The sequence below is a fragment of the Ambystoma mexicanum genome, chromosome 2q, assembly GCF_040938575.1.
Source record: "Ambystoma mexicanum isolate Mex_15411 chromosome 2q, UKY_AmexF1_1, whole genome shotgun sequence".
Taxonomy (NCBI): domain Eukaryota; kingdom Metazoa; phylum Chordata; class Amphibia; order Caudata; family Ambystomatidae; genus Ambystoma; species Ambystoma mexicanum.
Genome location: NC_090924.1, coordinates 1369215990 through 1369232310, shown reverse-complemented (window position 1 = coordinate 1369232310; position 16321 = coordinate 1369215990).

The window sequence follows — 16321 nt, the reverse complement described above, 5'->3', positions numbered from 1 at the left end:
TTTCTCCCTCTGTGCATTTTGGTCTATCTCTTCCTGTGACTCCCTCCTGATTTCCACCCTTTCTGCTTCCTTCATTTCTTCATACTCCATTACCTTCACATAATTATTTTCTGTGCCTTTCCCATCATGTTTCAACACTATTTATCCTCCTACCCTTTTCTCTGGTTTCATCATAGTCTCTCCACTATCTCCATTACCCATGGGTATGCTTCTGGCCCTGTGACCATCTATCTGCATGCCTCTCACTCTCCGCAGCTCTTCCTTAGCTCTTCTTAGCTGATTTTCTAAGCTATGTAGCTCTCTAGGTTCTTCCTCGTCCCTTAAGTGTGTCTCTGAGCTGTGCCATGCTTCATTCTCCATTGGCACTAATGGCGTCTTTCCTTTTACCAATTTCACCCACCTCCTACCACCATCACTTTCTTCATCAGGGGATTCATACCTGGGATTACTAAACCCTACAGCTGCTGCTTGTTGCGTTTATATTCCTAGAGGCATGGTTGGAGCTGGTGTGCTCTCCTCATACAGAGGCGGTACTGTGAACTGTGTGTGGACACCTGCCTCAGCTAGTGATGGTGGGGCTGTTGGCTGTATGGGAGTGCTCACCTCAGAAGGAGGAGGCGGTGGCACTCTGGACTGCTCGTGCTCCTCCTCACACATATTTAGCATCCAATCCTTTTTAGACCCTTCTGTCTCTTCCTCAAAGGCATTCCAGAGCTTTATTATACCTAGCCGTTCTTAAGCTTCTTGCCCTTGTGTATGGCCTGTAAGTACGTGCATATGTGTTGGAGTACATCTTTTGAGTGAGTGCCTTCTTGTGGCTATGACATGTACATCTTTCCAGAAGTCCCTTTCACACACTCAGCATGATACTTAATCATTGTAGTACTATATCTAGGGAATGCTTTGCATAGGTGAATTATTTGGGTATCTGACATGGTGACAACTTTTAAGCAGCAAGCAGCTTGGCACGTACACAGAATAAACAATACAAATAGTGTTTCAGCTTACCAATAATTGGAACAAAATATTCTTCACAGTTCTCTCACACTTTGCCCTTACTCCCACCTCCTCCCCACTTCAAATATATACCACCATTAAATCAGTTTTCATTGTCATGGGCCACGCCCCAATGTCCAAATCCTACCTCTGGGTCACAACAACAAAATCCGATCACAATCTAAATGTTCAGACTTACTCCATCAACCACTATAAAACAATATGATCTGCTACGCTCACAACACACAAGGAAAAACACCTCTACAGGACTTACCTTACAACACAACACAATGCAGGCAATCAACAATTTAATCAATTAAAACACAATACAACACAATAAAATACAGCTGCCTCTCTGTTTTTTCTTCTGCCCCGGGGTATCCTTATCTCTCCATCTCTTTTACTCTACCTTCAAAAGAAGGTTGGGCCCTCAGGGGCCCTACTGTGCAGCCTTCCAAGACCTTGTCAAGGGATATCCTTTATCAACTTCACTGTTTCTTAAATATCACACAATACATTTCCCAACCCCCCAAACATTACCATACTCGCCTATAGCATACTCGCATTAGCATACTCGCTTACATCTGTGGATCTTTGATGATTGTGGGCATTGGGGTCCCCTCAATCTGCCAGCTTCTCCTTTGCTTCTAGCGGGCGGTGGAAGACCAGGCAGGATTCCACTCCAAAGCCATCTCCTACTTTCCTCCTGTTAAATTGTGCACAAGAAATTAGGGCTGTACCGAATAGCATGTTTAGTATTCGGCCGAATACCAAATAGTTTGTCAACTATTCAGCTGGAGCCGAATACTGAGCCGAATAGTTGTTTTTTTAGGCAAACATATTCTAGGGCATAATAAACAGCATTTCAATGAATAAACTAAGGAGACATTCTATTGCATGGGTACATATTTATTAATTGGACACATCTCTGTAAGCTTATGACAAAAGACAAAAACAAATACAAAAAGAAATTCTGGGAAAAGCCCTCACTCCTAGTAAGAGTAACCTGTAAGGGGGAGGTTGTATTTTAGGAAAACAAGCCTTTCGGCAGTTTCAGCTAAGAGGCTACTTCTGTGTTCAGAGTAAATATCTCCAGCTGAACTGAACATTCTCTCACTGTCCACACTGGTAGGAGGAGGTGCCAAGTACACACGCACAACTTTCGCCAACCCTGGAAACCGAACTTAGCACCGGTAGCCCGACCATCATCAATATTATTGCGCTCAGCCCGCGGGGGTGCCCTGCGGCCCCGCGGCCTCACCGTGCTGAAGGGGCGGGGGTGGGAGCTCATTTGAATTCGAAGCCATCAGGGTGGGCAAGGTGCCTCGGCGGCCTCGTGAGTCTGGGGCAATGTCAGGCCACCAGCTTTGCACCAGTGGCCCGAATAACATCAACACTACTGCAGTGAGGCTGCAGGCTACCCCACAGCCTCACTGTGCTGACGGGGTGGTGGGGGCTCATTAAAATGTGAGGCCTCGCAAGACTGGGGGCACTCCTGCAGGAGCGGCCCCCATTGCATATCAATGTCGGGTCACCGGCTTTGCACCGGTGGCCCGACCCTCAACAATATTATTGCAATGAGGAGGCAGGTGGGCTCACTTACCTGTGGGAGATGGTGGTCTCTCCGGGTGCTGCTGGCATCTGCTGGAGCCCGTCCGTTGATAGGAAGCAAGGGAAGGGAAGAACTGTTCCCTTCCCTCACTTCCTATTTCAACATGTTCTGGGGCTGTTTCCTCTGTGGTCAGGCTGCAGAAGCCAATAAGCAAACATCTTATTTGGCTTCTGCAGCCTGAACACTGTCAAACTTTCTATGATTGGCTGTCATCTCCCAAACAGGGAGAAGGCAGCTAAATATAGAAAGTTGACTTCGGCTTCAAGTCACTATGCAGAAACTATTCTGCCAACGCCTGATAGCTGTATTTCAGCCGAACTTCGGCAGAATAGCGACTCGAAGCTGAAGTTCGGTACACCCCTACAAAAAATACTGCTCTCCTGACCGATCCACTGTCCAAAAATGAGGGTAGGCGGGGGGCCCCAAAGTCCATATAAATCCAAACCATACTCTACTACCGGATGAAAACAGAGGTCCAGAAACAGTACAGCCCTCTACCTGGTAGTTGCCAATAAAGAGACAACACAGAGTGGATGGTGGTATGCCAAATGCAAGTTATCCCAGCTTTATTGGAAGTATGCAAAAGCTGGGGTGAAAACAAGATCAACAGCAAAGCTCTCTCTCTCAAATTCTTCCAGATTTGAACAGGAAACACAGTTTATATAATGCAAATGCGTCATTCGGATGTCATAATAATCACTGAGCTATGAACACCTATCTCTACTGCTCATCAGTCCTAATTGCTAAGCTACATATAGTAACTATATGTCGTACACTTCTGATTGGGTAACTTTCTATCTAAGGTCCCATCTATAAAACATCCCATAAAATGTACGACCTCATCATGCTTGAATATTATTGGTAAGCTCTAAATTACTTTTACAGTGAAAAGGACATATGTTTATCGGTTAACATGCGGTCACACTCTCCGTGAACTGGCAGCTATTGGTATGAGTCATGCGACTTCCACCATGTTGAGATTTCATTGCAGATATTATTTTGTCTTTTTCTCTGTCACGCCAAGCCGATCGCTGAGACATTAATCTACCAACTATTTATGAAATTTCCTAATCTGCTATGTTCGTTGCATGGACTTCAAATAGTCTGCTGTGTTGTCATAACTGATTTACCTTAATGCTTGAATGCTCGGTGCCCAGATACTGGTATCTTTTTCCGTTAGTTCAACTTTCTCTCTGGTGTCCTCGGCTTTTGACATTCCTTTGAGGCAGCTATGTCTAGCCACAGAAGCATTTTTCCTGAATTAAATGTATTTGTTTCAAATAACATGCTTTAGCTGCGAGGCCTCTTAAAGCTACAGGACTTTTATTCTCCACTGTGGTTGTGCAGTTTAAAATGGCAACTGCTTGTCACGTTTTTATCCTCTGCAGGACACATTTGCTTTGCTATCTACCGATTTCCTGATGCATGCCTCTCACATTATTTCTCTCCCTATGTGTACGCAGCAACCTTATCTACCTACACCTTTCTGCCCTACTTCTATAGTGAGTCCCTATCTTGTGTACACGCCTTCCTGTCACCTAATCAATTCTATTTTAAAACACACTCATGGTGCAAGCTAATGCCTTATCTCTTCCCTACTTGTGTAGTGCAAAATAACTATTCTTTGTGCCGGCTGCATTTCCAGGAGAATTAAAAGTGCAGTTTCAAATGTGTCCTTTCTTATCTTATAATTTTATTTGTTCTGAGGAAGGCAGGAGGCAGAGCTTGAACATGCTCATTAGTCAATAACTGCCCCGTTACTGTTTCCCAGAAATGCAATCACATTTTTTGAGGTGATGTCTCTGATTATGCCAACCTAAGGCCACTTTGTGAGTAAATCCTTCACTATTATGACATATGCACCTTGAGTACCACAACAACTTAATGGGCCCAACAAATCAATAGCTATGGTATCCCACACCATATAGGGACTCTCCGGAATTATCATGGGAGGCACTCTCATTTTCAGCACCTTGTTACTGTCTATACATTGTTCAAACTCCTTTATTCTTCCCTCAATGAACCTATCGATCCCTGGCGACCAGAAATCCATTCTTATAAGTGCCTTGGTCCTGCTGATTCTCATGTGTGATCTTTGCCCCAAATCCACAACCTTCTCACGCATACCATCAGGCACCACCAAACGTTGACCGCGGCACAGCATGTCGTCTAATACACACAGCTCATCTTTGACTCTCGTATACTCCCTTACCTTTTTGTCATGGCCACTGGACAAGGAACCATGTTTCTAGCACCTACAGGGTCTAAATGGACCCAGTCCTGGCGCCTCTGGCACCAGGCTCATGCAAAAGTGTGCTTGGAACACTTTCTTCCTAAGGCACATGCATCCAGGCCGGGTGTGGCCATAGGAGAACATTGGGGAGCACGTGCAAGAACCTCTGGGAGTGGCAAGGTCGAGCCACAAGGCGGGGCCAAAGGGAGGTGCGGGGCCTGCCTATTTAAGGCCAATCCGGCTGCATCCTGGCGCTTCGCGTTAGTCTGCTTTATGCAGCGTAATGCTTACTGCCGCCTGCAGAATCCTTACCTGTTTTCCAGCTCATCACCTCGAAGCGTGTCTTACCCGGCTCCAGCTACACCATCGCTGAAAGCACATCTTACCTGGTTCCAGCTACACCATCGCTGAAAGCACATCTTATCTGGGTACAGCTACACCATCACTGAAAGCGCATTACCTGGCTCCAGCTACACCATTGCTGAAAGCGCATCTTACCTGGGTCTGGCTGCACCATCGCTGAAAGTGCATTACCTGGCTCCAGCTACGCCATCACCTGCAGCGCATCACATCTTAACCTGGTTTCATAGTCATCGGAGTTGGAGTGCATCCTTACCTGTTCTGGACACCCAGCTATGCGGGAGCTTCTTCCATCCATCCTCTCCACAGAGTCTTCAATCCTGCAACCCCGGACAGGCCTTTGGACAGCCGCTTCCCGCATGATGCCGCCAGGCCATCCCTGCAAGAGAAAAGAACACACAAGGTTAGAAACTGCATAAATAACTTATGATTGGCCGCGCAACACCTGAGTCTTGCTTTCTACCCTGAAAGCCAACTTACCACCTACTTGGGAGCTTTGCCATTCTCTTGGGCTTCATTGGGGCTCGCTCTAAACACTGCGACTCTGTGCAGTCATCTTCACACCTATAGGGGAGAGAAAAGACATTGCAAGAATTACGAACTATAATCATGGCAAAAAGACATTGCAATAATTACGAACTATAATCATGGCAAAAACGACATTGCATTAGAAAACGGACAATAATCAGTGTTAAAAGACTCTTACCTACCAAGTGGTCGGTTGCAGCCGGTTTGGGCCGCTAAATCCACTGACCAGTGAAGCAACTAGGTCCATGCAAGGTGCCCCTGCTAATGAGAAGGAGGATGGAGAGTTCATCCTTACAAGAAATCAGGTGAGCGTACATGGGCAAATGCTTGCTCATCTCGCTTTGGAACGAATAGTTTGGGGGGAATCGCGATACCACCACACCATTCTCATTGCCTTTCGTATTCCCTCAGAGGCAGTACCAGCAACTGGAGCAGTCAACATTGCAGCAGCTGAGGGAGATAACCGATCCAGGGGAGCCAAGTCCAAGGAGGGCTCCAACCGTGCCCCAACGTCCCCGCAGAGACCAGCTGAGCGTAAAAATGTATATCTGATATCATCCCACATTGCACCTCCATCTTCCGATTGTCTTTCTCTTAACTTCTTGATAAATTGCATAATCCTCACATGTCGCAAGCCACTCTCCTCCTAAAGAGCCTCCTCTACAACAGAAATATCCATAACTTTCGCCTCATACAAGACTTTGACATTATCACTTACCGACAACGGTCTCCTAGATAAAGCATCCGCTACTCTTCCATGTACGTGATCCACAACAAACTACAAACCTTGCAGCCTAGTGATCCATCTTGAAATACACCTGGATACCCCATCCAAGGGGTAGCAGAAACGGTCCTTCTCTGTTAATAATCACCACAAGAGGCTTATGATCTGTGCAGACTACAAACTTCCTACAATACAGATACACCTTCAATTTCAAAATAGCCCACATTATGGCCAGTGCTTCTTGTTCAATAACAGACTAGCGACGTTCCACCCCTTTCAGGGACCTCGAAGCATACGCCACCGTATATTGCCTCAAACTTACCTCCTGCATTAACACACCACCAAACCCACTTTCCGATGCATCCATGTACACATCAGTGTCGGAATCTTCTCTGAAGCCTTGCAAAACAGGAGCTCTCAATATTTCTTCCTTTACCAACACAAACTCTTTCTGACACTCCTCACTCCACAGAAACACAACACCCTTCCTCATCAATTTCCTCAAATTCACAGTCTTACTTGCCAACCCGCTGACAAACTTTCCATAATATTCAATCAATCCTAGAAAGGAAGACACCTCATTTGTTGGGGCCGACGTGTCTGTGATGGCTTGTACTGTACTCCCTTCCGATTTCACACGCTCCCCAGAAATGCTGTAACCCAAATAGTCTACCCGACCCCGCCTGAACTTGCCCTTCTCCAATATTAAGGTCGGACCAGCATCTTCCAGTTTCCTCAATAGAAGCTTGAGTCTATTTCATGTTGTTTCACATTGTCCCCCACACCAAAATGTCATCCTGATAACATTTGATGTCTCACATGCCTCCTAAAATTATATGCATGGCATGCTGCAAAACACTGGCAGCAGGAATGAGCCCAAAAGGCATTCTCTCACACTTAAATAAACCCAGATGCATTATAAATGTGAGAACATCGTAGGATGAAGGGTGCATTTTCACTTGATGGTATGCAAAGCGTAAATCTAGCAACAAGTATATTGTGGAACCATTAATATCAGTAATGATCCCATTGATTTTTGGCAGAGGGAATCTCTGTGTGATGAAAATTTTATGAACCTCTCTGAGGTCTATCCATTACCAAATTGTGCCATTCGCCTTCTTCATCACAACTATGGGGCTGACCCACTCAGAAGTGTCCACATTTTCAATTACACCAGCTTTCAACATTCTTGCAATTTCTGCTTCCACTTCCATTTTGCATGCCAAAGGGACTTGCCTGAGTTTTGCAGCAAAGGGAATTTCTATTTTCTTTTAACCTTATCATGTGGACACATTTGTTCAAACATTCCACACCATCCTTAAACACATTAGGTGCCCACTTCTCTATTTCATCTTTATCACATTCTCCTCTACTAATTTCCATTTTTTGGGTATTGTCTACTATATTACATTCGCTATACACTTGTTCACTGCGATTTGGGTCCAATTTCATCCTTAAACTCTCTTGACAGCTCCAAGAGTGTAGACTCCCTCCCACATTTGTTACATATACTTTAGACTTAACCATTCATCTTAAATGATATTTCAGCATCTAGCTCTCCTATAATGATAATGGGGGGTTCCCCATATGCATTGGCTTTGACTTTCACTTCTTTCAATGTACAACTTTTCAAGCTTTCTTGCCAGCTCCTTTTATTGACCAGCGTGTAATCCTCCCCACCAACATTTCAACTCCATTCCCATGTATTTCAATTATTGTTCTGTTTTTTTTAACCTTTGCCTCATCAATGGCATTGACTGCATCTACCACTTGTATGATGGTGATACCCTCACATACCTCAACATCATCTTACTCACCATCATCAACTTCAATATTCCCTACTTCACTAACCCAATAGCTGCAACATTTCGAGATGTGTCCTCTCTTTCCACATTGTCTTCACTCTACATATGTAGCCATATTTTCTTTCTCTCTGGCAAAATGATTAACATTTCTGCATCTGTAACATCCACCAGATCCCCTCACAGCACGGTTCCCATACGATCCTCTGTAATTTTGAAAACCTCTTCCCCTTCCTTTGGATTTGTATTCTTCAGTATTGTTTCTGCTGAAACCTGCTCCTCTTCTTCCAAATGTGTTGTTGTCTTTCCCATCTTTCACTAAACTTGTCTCCGATCTTTCTGGACTCTTCTTTTCACTCTTCATGGGTTTTCCTTCCTTGGACAGTTCCTTAATGCAGGTGGGAGTGTGTTTGACATTCTTTGGTATTTCAATAGCCATATCCAAGTCTGGGTCCTTTTCCTTCCAAAGTTCTTCTCTTATTTTATCTTCAGTACATTTTATAATGTGTTGGTCTCTCAGATGCTCTTCTTTACAACATGATTTGAATTCACATTTCACAATCAATCCCCTCAAAGCTGTAAGAAACGCTTCAACAGTCTCATCTTTCCTTTGTTCCTTTTATCGCAAACGTGTACCTTTCCAACATTTTCTTTTCTTTAACTTTGAAGTGTTTGTCAAGCTTCCACAAACTAACGTCGAATGCATTCAGGACGCGCTCTTCGTCTCCTGGTGGTTCAGGTAACTTCTTTAGATCTACTTGTCCATCATGGCCAAGACAGTGGAACAATAGAGCATCTTTCCTATCAATGAAATAATTATGGCCATATACGACTAATGTGAATTAAAAAACGTCATCCTTCCATTCCTTCCATTTAAACCATGGTTCACCACACCCTTGAGGAAGGAATATAGATGGTCCTGGTATGTTTGCCATGAGGATGAACACTTCCCCCTTTTTTATTTTCATAGTGTCATTGTTTATGGAATCACGGTCTGCTTCTATATTCAATCTTGTTTATAACTCACTCCTTATTTGATCAGAAAACTATGCACTTCCTGCTCTTTAATGTTGAACCAGGCCCAGTCTCATTCAACGGTAGGTTATAATTGTGCAGCTGTGCAATACACCTTTGCACTGATCCCTTCTTTTCATTTCTTTTCTTATTCTGTTGTGCTGAGCACCAACTATTGCTATGTGCCGATGTGTTCATTCACATAGCTAGAAGAAAAAAAACAAAAGCAGTCAATTGTTCTTTTCGCTGAGTCAAACACAGCATTTTGTTTCCATGTTTAAAGCGAGCATCGCCGCATAATGGGGTTCTTTGATGGCTCTCGTAGCAACTAAAATGGCCGCCACGCACATCCACGTTCAGTGGTCCCTTCCTCTAGTGTCTGCTTTGCTCGCCATGCTTCCCTGCATGCGCGGGGCCAGGAGTTGTTGCGCGGAGTATGCATGCTTTCTTTTTTTTCCGCTACCGGCTTCACTTACCAAAGTTGCCCCTAAGTCTGTCCTCCTGGGGTGACACGTGTTCCCGCTCGGAGGAACCCAAAACGGGCGGACCAGCTGGGCTGTGATGCCGCTCACCTATATTCTCCTGATTCTCCACCGGACAGCTTCAGGGGACCCTTTCTTCCCATGAGTCCATTCAGATCACGCCCTTGTGAGCTGCAGCTACGGTGGTGATCGATCCTTGTTGTCAGTGTTAAGTTCCAAGGTATATGAACATGCTCTTTGTATATTTCTTAAAGGCTTTATTAAGAGCTTGTAAGATGATGCAGCTCCCTGCTCTGGTGAGCACATCAACTGCCTTATTTGAACATCAACATTCTTTGACACCTAGGTTCCAAAAATGTCTAACAGAAAGGTTCCATTTGGAATGAGCTTACATGACAGACACCTCAGGTAAGCAGGAACTATGTACAGGTGAACTATTTACATTGAACACACTCCATCATTCTGCTCAAATCTTAGACTAAAATCTTAGGGCCCGATTCATGGAATTTTTTGCACGGTTCAAAGTGACTTTGCATTGCTGAAAAGTGACTTTGCACTGCCAACACAATAAAACTGAGAAAAGTGTATTTTTGCAGTGCAAAGTCAGTACAAAGTGATTTGTGCAGTACTACAATCTGGTTAAGAGGTCTCATATCCTGAATAAATCTCCATGACCCCCCTTTAGATTTTTTAATCGGATACACCGCGGTATTACACAATGATTCTAATGGCACCAGGATCCCCTGATCCATCAGTGCTGAAATAGTGCTGGGAAATGGATCTACGAATTAGAGAAAATGACAGGAGGAAATACGTTGTCCGTAGGGGACATAAAAGGTCTCCTAGCAGTCTCGGGAGGATAGCTCAGGGACAACGTGCTCGCCTTGGAAGGCAAACAACACGGAGCAACACAGGTTCGATCCCCGGGTCCGCAATTAGAATCCTCTGGGTATTAACCATGTTATAAATAACATATCATATCAAATCATTCTTGGGGAGGGGGCTGATGACATATGGAGGAGAGCGGTGAAGAGGGAAAATGGAGACCAAATCCATGCCCCGCACCCCAAGCGCCTACATAAAAGAACACCAGGAAGAACAAGGAGCGCACTTATCATTTGAACCAGGCCCCAGCGCACCCATGGGTGACAAATATGCTGAAACACACCCACTTCACCAATAGTGCAACTTCTATGCTACATTAGAATCAATGCTGCAATATCAGAATCTACAAACACAAAAATCCCTGTTTAAAGGCTTGCAAATGCCTATATGAACTAACATGGTCTAAATGCACAGTGTAAAGCTATGTTTCAGGAAAATTACAGCTAAGTTCATTTCACTCACTGAACACTGGCTGCGGGAGCCTTATCAACATTCCTCGCAAAAGAAGTCCGACCTGCCAAGGCCGCAAATTCAAGATAAAATTGTTTTCTGCAGACAGACATTTTTTAATTATCCACAAATGCGAATAAATCACGGCAACCCAGTGTGCTTTTTTTCTTTCTGGGAAAGAAAGACATTTTCTCAAGGACACGCACAACATTGAAACATAACTTGTAACAAGCCAGAGCCCAGGTGCGAACTGCTTGTTCAGCTAAAAGTTATGGGAACAAAGTCACATTGCAACAAGATTAGAATTAGGTAATGGGGGCTGGCACAGCTAAATCAACCCACTGACGCAGGAGGTTAATATCCAATTATCAGGCTCTCTATAAGGGCTACATATGTAACCCACCACTTTGCAGCCAATAACAGGAGGAGATAGGTTTCTGGGAGCTGATCCAATTCTGTGAGGTCAGCCTGCAGTGTGATTATAAAACTTACTTGCAAGACAGCCCCGGGGGAGACGGCGCCTGAATTCGCGGTGTGCACGATGCTTTGTGTGTTTTTTTCTTTTCTTTGCCTAGAAATAAATGCAGTTTGAAAACATGCTGCTGCCTGCTTGGCACTCTGTTGCATTTCTGGGGGCCATATGGGAGGTGTTGGGGCCTCCCATAGCTGGTGAGGGTATGGCTGCTGGCCCCCCACTGCCCTGGGGGTGGGGGGGGATCCAGCTTCTCCCCGACAGCGGGATATTCAAGTGTGATTACACAAAACACAGCACATTATGGAGCACTGTTAAATAACTGTAGAGCAGACGTTTGGAGGGCTTTCACTGTGCAGCATCCTTACACATCTGATATCAGTGCAATTATGACATGTAAAATGAAGGAGGATGAAGACCCTATTGCTTACATTAAGGATATTCAAGAAAAATGACAATTTGAAACTCACAAGCCATGGGAAAAGAAAGTGGCATTATTTTATCATATTTTATGTCAAGGATTGCCTGAGCCAGTACAGAGCCAAATGAAAAATCAAGTAGGGATGGAGTCGTGTATGGATAACGAGATTGCAGTGGGACACGGCTATGCATGATATATCTTGGCAAGCGTCCAACATTTTTTTGTATTGCACAACAGGGTGTAATAGGGTGCAGTAGGGTGCTGATTGCGACACGGTGATGGGTACCCGGTGTGGGAAGTAGTACTGATTGTGGCACGTTGATTGTGGAAATTAGTAGTGGTGTTTAATACACTGTGGTGTGGTGTTTGTTCCTTTGCAGCAGTGATCACAATCCAGGTTATTAAAGAACCCCCAAGAAGAATTGCTATAGACTTTACTAAAGGAGTCTGAGGTTATTCGGTTGCATTTTGGCACACCATCACTACGGAATTCCTACTGGCGAGGTATGTAGTAGTTATCAATATTGGTTGATAGGGACCATTGGAATCCCGCATAATACATTGCATTTAAACAGCAATGATATTGTGGTGTAGCTATTAATGTTGAGCTATTGTTGACGTACATTTTGGATGATGTTGATGTGCAGTGACACCCCCCCTATTCTTGTGTATTTGACTATCTTAGGAGCACAGGTTTGAAGATTTGTTGTGGGGCCCTGTATTACATGGTGGAGAATAAGTATAACAGAGTTGTTTTCCCCTGAAGAAGGTTCATGCATTGAGCGCAAAGAGGAACTGAAACATGTTGGGACTGTACAACCTGGGTTAATAACACTCAGAGATCAGAAGTGTTTAATTTGTTATATATATGTTGATGTACTGTTTTGTATTGTTATAGGAATCGATGTGTGTGAAAAATTTGTACTGTATTACCGTCCACCTTGTGTTGTTGGGTCGATTTTAAGAAAAAATGTTTTAAAATATTTTTGATTTTAGAGTTGGTTTTATAAAGAAAACCTGGTTGTGATAAACCTTATTAAAATAAAATGTTTTTTGATACTGTGAAAAAGTAACTAGGTACTAAGTCTATTTTTTCAAGACTGTTAGTACAAGGAGGGTATTTCTTATATCATACTGGGTGTATAGATCAATATACGATTGGTGAACATAATTACTGTCTCCTTTATATGATATAAATTTGTGGTCATCCCCTGACCGTGAGAGAGAGGGAGTATTCCATTAGGGGTACTATATGCCTTTGATAAGGTAGATGGGATGGAAGTGAAGACATGGGCTGAGATACAGTTGACAAAAGTGCACCATTGTCAGTAATTACAAGAGAAAAATAAAAAGAAAGCCGAGAATAGGAAGATCGAGGAAACCAAGTTAGTTAAAAATAAAGTTGTCAAAATATGCCATAGAAGTGGTGATACTGACAAGCGGAGAAGGATTGGGAATGCAGGGAGCAATGGGTGCATCACAGGTAAATAATTCATGCCCGATGAACCAAGGTGCATATGGGTTTATGCCATGAGGCAGAGGCATGGGTTATAGAGGAAGAGGAGGCAGATTTCAGAATAACCAAGGTGGGTCTCAAAATACACAGGATGAGGACCAGAGTGCTCAGGGAGGATATAACCAAGAAGGGACTAATAGGAGAGTTTTTCTAGTATGTTGGAATTGTGGAATGACAGGACATATTGCGTGTGTGTGTGGGAGACAGAGGAATGTACAAAATAGGCAGTTTTCTAGAGGGGGGGCAGCTTATCCTCCACCATACAGCACACAGACTGGAGAGGGCCTTTCTCAAGATCACACATCTTATCAGAGACAAGCACCGCAAGTGCAGCAGATACAACAGCAGGTACAAGTTCAAATGAATCCACCACAAGGGCAGTCACAACAAGCCCCTATGCAGACACAGCAGTATGCAAACACAGGACAGGTTTTGACACCCAGAATAGGAGGTGTCACTGTAGTAGAAGGAAATCCTTTCACAGGGACAGGGATGAGCTTTTATCCACACTAGGACAGCTCACAGGGTGACTTGATGTGTTCAGTACTATCTGTGACACCAGACCCCCAAGAGGAACCAGGTCTGTATGTGATGATAGGAGGCAAATCCTTTTCTTTTATTTTAGACACTGGAGCAACTCGTTCGTGTATACGAGAGAGGAAATATCTAATGTTAGGTATTGCCATGAATGATCAAGGGTTATCTGGAGGTACGAGTCAAGTTCTTTTTAGTGATAAATCACCAGTCCCCATAGGAGAATGTGACATGTCTGTTTCCTTGTTATATTTACGACAGACACCGGTTAATATTTTGGGAAGAGAATTAATGACAAAACTTGATATGATGATTTCATTTACTGATCAAGGAATAGTGTGCTCCCTTCCAGGAATAAACTATTTAAACGTGGTAGAGTTCATATTGGTATTCACAGGGCAAGTGGCTATGTGAGATGTTCCAGCAGATCCTGAAGTTTTTCTACATGGAGTAAGCATTTTGTTGACATGGTTACCCGGCCTGGTGGGAAAGATTGTGAGACTACCTGATGAGTTTCTATATAGACCACAAATACCTATGGATGAGCAGGGTGGACTGACTATTCCTATAGAATTGGAAACAGCAATAGTACGAAGAAAAGTGGCAATGCTCAAAGGGATAGACGATGAGGGTAGACCATGGAGAACAGTGATAGCTCTTGAGCCCTGTTGACCACAAAGGTCAGACATGGGACTTCATCACAGAGGCCATGTTTGGTAACCATTGGTGTGGGTTTGTATGGACGCTGTGTCTCAAATGAGCCATTTTTCCTCAGCCACACTCCAGAGTCTCTCCAATCTGTTGAGGTTACAAGTTATTTATTGGGTTCCCTTTTGCCTGCCTTTCATTCTGATCGACTCTTCTTTCATTCAAGTGCGGACACAATTTAACCCAAATGTCGCCTCCGGGCATGTGGATGAGGGCTGTTGTAGAGGACTTCCGAAGCCATTCAGGTGTTGCCTTTCCTAATGAACAGATACCATTATCTCGCTGTTGGAGTATGGTGTCTGCCCCAGGTTGATAATTTGACCCTTATTTATACAGGGAGGAAATTAGACTTGTTGGGTGTCCTGACCCACGTTTAAGCTACCCTGCTACAACATTTGGTGCTGTGGGCTTAGAAAATTCAAGATGGCGGAAAACCCACATGTGCGCTGAAATCCAGGAAAGCTGCGCAGTTTGTGCGCCCACCAAAATGGTTGCCTCACTTGCCACCCACCAGTGCGAGAATGAAAGGCCGGGTTGCCATGAGGGAAATGGGTTGCCAAAGGAAAAACAGTAGCGCCGGTTAGCTTCAAAGCGCTTTAAAACCACCATTGGACTACCCGCACAGTAGTCTGAAACCATTGGGAATGGCAATGCTGATTGCCAAATGCAACCTAGAATTGTGGGGAATTCATTTCTTAAATCCCAAAAATGGGTGCAGTACCAGTACTCACCACTATCCAAAAGCCGGCGTTTTAAAACCACTCTGTGTGTTTTTCTGAAGGCAAGCCAAATGCCTATTTCAAACCTTGCAACATGTGCAAAATATTTACTGAACACCAGCAGACATTGGCAGAATGGAGTTTTGTGTGCCTACAAAATCTGGGAAATGAAGAGCCCAAAAACAATGCTTATAACAAAAATGCTATGGAGTCAGCAGCTTAAGCCTAACTACAACTGGATTTAAAACCACCAAAATCGAAAATGTTAAATTAAATGAGTGACCTATGTTTGGTGTCACATGCCTTTGTAACTGTTGAAATGTCATAGTTTTGCGCTTAGAATCAGCATTCTGCGGTTCCTTTGTAATAGCGCTCGGCGCATCCGCGAATTTTACCGCGATTTGCAATTTCTTCACATGTAAAAACTGCTGCTGTTTGCTTTCCATTGGCCAGAAATTCGTTTAACCTGCTAACTATCCCTGCATCATTGCTAGTGTGAGCCTGGACTAATATTAACTAGATACCCCTCATCCTGAACCTCTAAAAGGGAATTAAGAGCGTTTCCAGCATATTTCTCATTCATTGCTAGCACCTATCAAAGCATTTGCCTGTGTTTTCAAACTTAAGTTTAAGCTCGTGGGATTGAACTGAATTACAGTTGATTGCATTTCTGAGGACTGTGTGTTTTCCTTCCATTTCCTTGCATTGCATAAAGAGGGGGGGAGGGAATAGCCCGAGAAAAGTGATTACATTGTCTGGTTGAATCATATTGCGTATTTTCTGTACTGCATTCATTGAATATTGCATCCACCTGAGCTACATAAAGCATCCTCTACCACATTATACTTTTGTTCCTATTTACCAG